The 6570-nt window shown below is 38.4% G+C and overlaps 1 pseudogene; it reads right to left on the minus strand.

The window, feature by feature from the left end:
• Positions 1 to 1563: 1563 nt before the first annotated feature.
• Positions 1564 to 1826, minus strand: LOC118581119 (annotated as a pseudogene).
• Positions 1827 to 6570: the final 4744 nt, after the last annotated feature.

Genomic DNA, 6570 nt, shown 5'->3' on the forward strand with positions numbered 1-6570 from the left:
AAATCCACAACATGACAGTTCTGCTCACATGGCAAGGTAGTATGTAACACTAATTACCTCTCAGGAACCTTTAATAACTTCTCATTTCCTCCACCTCAGACTTTCACACTTTGAGAAGCCCCTGGAGTTACTAGAGTGCCAGTGCAAACAAGCAAACAAGGATCCACTCAGGAATATTCCCAGACACACAGTTCTGTGACCCACATATGGCTCATATATCGGAATAAGGGAGTTTTGGACAACTTGAATCCAGTGAAATACTTCCAAATGTGCGGTTAAGTGACGGTTAACTCAATATTAAACATGATATGAATCAGTGTTCTTGACAAGGCTTCCCCATTTTGTATCACATGATGTCACTCCAGTCTTGGATAGAAGATGCATCAGGAGTGCTGGCCACTGCATGTGCTATCATTCTATCCAGCACCAATGAGTATAGGCTGAAACATCTTGGTATAGCATGAATCACAGTGTTTTTACACATAGGAAGTCTCTGTCTTTTACAGAAGCATAATGATTTACTTATATAACAACAAGACTTAAATTTTTTCTGTTGTCATTCTCTTGTATATAAGTACCAAATTGAAAATTTTTGGATTGTACAGTGTTTGGTTGTTGTTTTTTTCTTTTCTTTACTCTTTCTTTCTTCCTTCCTTCCTTCCTTCCTCCTTCCTTCCTTCCTCCCTCCCTCCCTCCCTCCCTCCCTCCCTCCCTCCCTCCCTCCCTCCTTCCTTCCTCTCTCTCTCTCTCTCTCTCTCTCTCTCTCTCTCTCTCTCTCTTTCTTTCTTTCTTGAGACAATATTTCCCTGTATAGTTTTAGAGCCTGTCTTAGGTCTTGCTCTGCAGACCAGGCTGACCTCAAACTCACAGAGATCTGCCTGGCTGTTCCTCCCCATTGCTGGGATTAAAGGCGTGTGCCACCACCACCCTGCTCAGTGTTTGGTTTTTGAAATTGTTCTTTTAGTTACTGATTTTAGTTTCACTTAAAAAAATGTGAAGGGTTTGGAGAGGTACTTTGCTCAGAAGGTAAAGTACTTGCCCTGCAAGCATATGGACCTGAATTTGAATCACTTAAAATCTATGTGCTCTAGTTATAGCCTGTAACCCTAGTGCTGAGAGGACATGGTGGATCACAGGACTCACTGGCCAGCCAGTCTAGCTCAAAGATTTAGTTCCAGATTAAGACTTTGTTTCAAAAACTAAGGTGAGATAATTAAAGAAGACACCTGATGGTTCTCTGACCTCCACATGCACATACATGCAGAACACACATACACACACATACATAATAAACACACACAGGTACACAAATATCAATGAATAATTTTGGGTTGAAATAAACACAGAACTTCTGGAATGATCCTAAGCATACTTCTGCTAGCACTTTTTTTTACTATATATTTATGAAAATTGGCATTCTCAATGGTGACAATTATAAATCAAAGTATCAATCATATTTAAATTTTTTTTTGAAAAAAAACCAAATTTTTATTGTGTAGAAATACATATGTGTGTGTGTGTGTGTGTGTGTGTGTGTGTGTATACACACAAAACCCCAAAGATGCTATTCTCTCATTTCCCCATCTTCCTCTTCTTCTTCAACACCTCTGATATAAAGGACATTTTTACATCTTATTAGAACTTCACCCAGATGTCCAGACAACGCACCATCTATATATTCTTCTGTATTTGCAAGCTGCATGTTCATGTAGCCGTCCACAGAGACCAGGTAGCCCTTGTACTCCATTCCCCAATTGAATTTCACCATCCACTGGGTTCCCAGTTAGTCCATTGAGAAAAGGCTTGGGATTGAGTGGTAAACTCATCGCGAACACCCCCGAGCTCTGCACCCCACTAGCCGCCGACTCCCGCTGCTACCGACCCCTTGTGACCCGAGCAGCCATCGTCGTCGGATTTAAAATTTTTAAACCACTCAGGTGTTTTACATATATATTATGTTTCCTGGTTATATGTTTTTATGGACTTTCTGTGTGTGTGTGGACATGTGTGTTTCTGGTCTATCTGTGTTTCTTGTGCTTTATCTTTGGCTGCTTTTCTTCTATTTGTTTGTTTTGTACTATTCTGGTTTGTTTGTTTTTGTTTTATATTATTTTATTATTAGTTTTTAGAAGCCTGTTTGTTTTAGAAAGTATGGGCATTTGGATGAGAGAGGAGGAGGAGGAACGGATCCGAGAGGAATTGAGGGAGGGGAAACTGTAATCAGGATATATTGTATTAAAGACTCTGTCTTCAATTAGAAAAAAAAAAAATAGAAAAAAAAATATGAAGATTCTCAATGTCCTGTACTATCAAATACTCGGGCATTTGCTGTTCATGTAAAAATAAACACATCTACCTCATTAGTAGGAAAATTTGCTTTTGTCTTTAATACATGGTAACTTTGTAAGTATGCAAGAACTGCTTTAAAATAAATTTCTTCATTTTCAGTGAATGTGTGGCTTATGTAAACTTTATTTACTCATGGTTACATGAGTATTTCTTAGGTGGACAAAAAGGTCATGAATGGGAAAAAAAGTAAGCAACCCAACCCTATTCCAGAGGACTGGACATGGTTGAAGTACACAGAAGGTAAGATTGACAGGTGATGCAAGCCAGGGTAACTAGTTTTCCCCTGTATGATCCTAGGGAGAGGAGGAAGTTGCTAGAAGGAAAAGATTAGAATAAGCATATGAACCAGGTGTCCTAACCACCTTGCCAACTCCATAAGGAGTATTCATACAGAGAGGAACTGGAGTTTGGATGGTGTTTTGATTATTTCAAAGCAAGTTTGACACCCTCAAATGTGGCTTGGGTTTTCTGTAAGAGATTACCTGGAGGTAGGGTCTCTAAAAAAAATATAATTGGTTGATGTAGGAAAGTAAGCCCTAATTCTTCTTTCAACTTCAAAGTACTAATTGAAATTTATTATTTTGTTTGTAGGTTTATCTGAATGATAAATGTTAACAGCACTTTTAAGAGAGATTTTACAATGTTTTGATTAAATTATCTTCAACATTCAAAACAGAATTTATAGATTTATTGTACTCAATTTTCTACTTAAGTAGTTTGTCTATCAAGCAAACTTCCCAAGTACAAGTGCACACTTTATAATGGTCATGACTCGAACTTATGCATATCTTAATGATTCAGTATCATAATTTCTAAGTCCCCTAACTACTCTGATACAATTTCTACATATCAGTGAACACTCTCACCCTAAAACTCTAAGTAAAAAATGGGATACTTAAAGAAGTACGAGGATTTATTTTGTACTTGTTTTAATATTTCAACTTCTTTGAAAAGCAAATAAATGCAAAATATTCCTAAGTTTAACACAAAATTATACCATTGTATGTTATTTTTAATTCTGGTTTTGATTCTCTAATGTCCCAGAATGAGAAACCTCAGCATCACCTGGAAAACTGTTAGAAATGCGGGCTCTTGGGAGCCACTGTAAACCTGCTGGGTCGGAAACGCAGAGATGAAGCTCACCAGTGTCTTTTAATAAAGCCTGCAGGTACTTTGATTCATGTTCAACTCTGATAACTGTTACATATTTAATTTTGAAGTGCATCCATTGACGGTGAGATAATTAAACTATCTAACCATCTGGGGGTTGCCTTCTCACAGGAACTTTCAGTTAAATTCTCCACTGGCCAAGGTTGCATCTTAATGAGAATCTTATGTAGGGAGAAAATTTAGGATATTACCTACCCTGAGTTAAATTTTTAAAGATTAAAATATGCTTAAATCTGAAAATATGAACTTTATGTAAAATAGTTCCTGATCCCAGATATAATTACTACAGAGCCCATAACTGAGAACTCACTCATTGTTTATTTTTCATTTCTAATTGCAGTACTTAAGTGATTAGATATGATTTTTCATTTGCTTGATCCTAGTCTGTATCCCTTTCATGTATGTTTATAACTGGTAGAATTATAATTATTTGTAAGTTCCTGTATAATATCTCCCTATATGATTAAGATACATTGACTTTGATTCTGTTTCCAAAGTGTTGTTTTTCAAGACTCAACACTAGGCAGGTTTGTGTTTGAGTTAAAAATGTGAAAAGTGGTGCTGTGCACAATAGAGCAAATCACATGAATAAAAGGGACACAGAAAGCAGCATTGTTGTAAGGCAACAGAAGACACCTTTTACAGTAAAATATAATACAAACAGTATCCCCACACACAGTGTTATGCAGTAAAGCACTCCTACACTTGAGCAGAAGTAAACAGGAAACCCAACATTTCCTGTGGCTCCTAATGAGTCCCTTGAGGGTATAAAGATTACCTGAGCCTACACACTCAGAACAAGGATCAGCAGAAGACACTCATCCCTCAGAGGGGTGGACAATGTACTGTGAAGGGAGGAAGAGAATATGACTCATATCCAGAGTTCCAGACGAAAAAGCTGAGTCTTTATTTATTATCTAAGAGATAGATAGGGTTGGGATAGAGTATTTATATAATGAGAATGTGTCAAGAAGATGACATTATTAACTGTATAAAGTGAGAAAATGACTGGTCCAAAATATGATTGAGGACAAGGTTTTATTGTAGATATGAGGGAGACTATAACCAGAGGAATCTGGAAAAATCCAGAGCTGGGAGAGAAGTAGTAGACCAAAGATAACCTGAACTGGGCCATGAGAGGAGAGAGAAAAGGAGAGAGCAAGAAGGAGGAGGAGGAGGAGGAGGAGGAGGAGGAGGAGGAGGAGGAGGAGGAGGAGGAGAAGAAGAAGAAGAAGAAAAAGAAGAAGAAGAAGAAGAAGAAGAAGAAGAAGAAGAAGAAGAAGAAGAAGAAGGAGAAGAAGGAGAAGATGGAGAAGAGGGAGAAGAGGGAGAAGAAGGAGAAGAGGGAGAAGAAGGAGAAGAAGGAGAAGAAGGAGAAGAAGAAGAGAGTGTGCAGGCAAAGGAGACCAAGAAAGAGGAGCAAGAGAGAGGGGGCCTAGAGACACATGGCCAAAACAGAGTTTTATAGAAATCAGAAGCTGGGGTAAGGGAAGCTTAAGAACTAGAGAAGTTTAGGGTAGAGGGCAGAGTGAGAAGAGCTGAGAGCAGCCACAGGTACTGAGTGAGCCTGGAGGCCAGGCTGAGCTTTGGCATGCTGATAGGCACTGCAGTTAGCCATTTGTTTCTTTTGTACTTGACATGAACCAAATCTGCAGGAAATGACTAGCATGTGATTAAACTAGTACAGCACCAACATGTAGAAAATGTAACAAGAGAAATTAAGCAAAAATCATAAAAAGAAGGAAGAAAGGAGGCAGGGAGTTAGGAGAAAATAATACCTTTATTAGCATTATAAATCTCCACCTTTGGGAAAGACTTTCTTATTTGCCAAACCGGAGGCTTTGACCCGCTGGCTCTTCTATAATGTTTTTCTTAAGGAAACCACCAGTGTGTTGGACTACACCATTTTCCACAAATTCTAGTGCCTACAGTCAAATACTTCTCAACTAGGGATAAGCCTTTCATGAAAGAGATACTGGTAGATGTTGGAGAACATAGTAATAAATTAATGATCCTATGACTAAAGGGAACATATATGTCATTGTGAAAGGGAAATAGATTAGATAGATATGGACGGGAAGGGGTGATGGAATGGATCAAGTGGAAGGGGAGGGAAGGAAAGATAGGGATGTGGGGGAGAAAACATGGAGAAACATCTAAAATTAAGGGAAATTGGAAGGGTACTATGGAAACCTCATATAGTAGAACTTTCCTAAAATATATACATATATGAAGGCAATCTAAATGAAATCACCAAATAATGGGGAAGACAACCTCAACTGGACATCTCTTGTCACCAAATGGTGCTTCCAGTACCAGAGTTGGATTACATTTAATTAAGTTGTTCACCAAAATGGTTCCAGTGTAACCCCCAAACAACCCAGTCTGTTGCAGACTATGGGTTGGTGTCCACAAACTGACAGCAGGGCATCATTGGTGAGGGCAACATCTACACAACTCATTGAACACAGAGAAGTCAAGCTGGTGCCTATGTAGAGCCTTCACCCCTACAGTGTGCTTGGTACAGGAAGACACTCTGCATATTACCAAAGGAGAAACATAAACACCAACCCAGCCACAAACCCTTTTATCTGTAATGGTGTCCTGCCTAAAAGATATGCTATTACAATGGTGGCACAAAGCTTGTGGGAGTAACCAATCAATATCAGATTTGACTTAAGACTCACTCTTTAGATGAAATCCATACATACCCAACACTGCTTGGGTGACCAAGAACCTAAGACTAGATAGCCCAAGGACCTTGGGTAAAATCAAATGATACTCTTCTAAATAGAGATAGATAGATAGATAGATAGATAGATAGATAGATAGATGATAGATAAAATGACTCTTAATGATGTTCTACTATACTCATAGAACAGTATCTTGCTCAGTTATCATCAAAGAAGATTCCTCTTGTAGCAAATGGGAACAAATACAGAGACCCACATGTATTCCAGAGACCCTATGGAAGAGAAGACTGAAAGAGCGTCCTTTGCCTATAAAATAAATGATAACCAGAGATTGGAAATTACACAGAGAATGAGATAC

Source organism: Onychomys torridus, chromosome 4 (assembly GCF_903995425.1).
Source record: "Onychomys torridus chromosome 4, mOncTor1.1, whole genome shotgun sequence".
Taxonomy (NCBI): domain Eukaryota; kingdom Metazoa; phylum Chordata; class Mammalia; order Rodentia; family Cricetidae; genus Onychomys; species Onychomys torridus.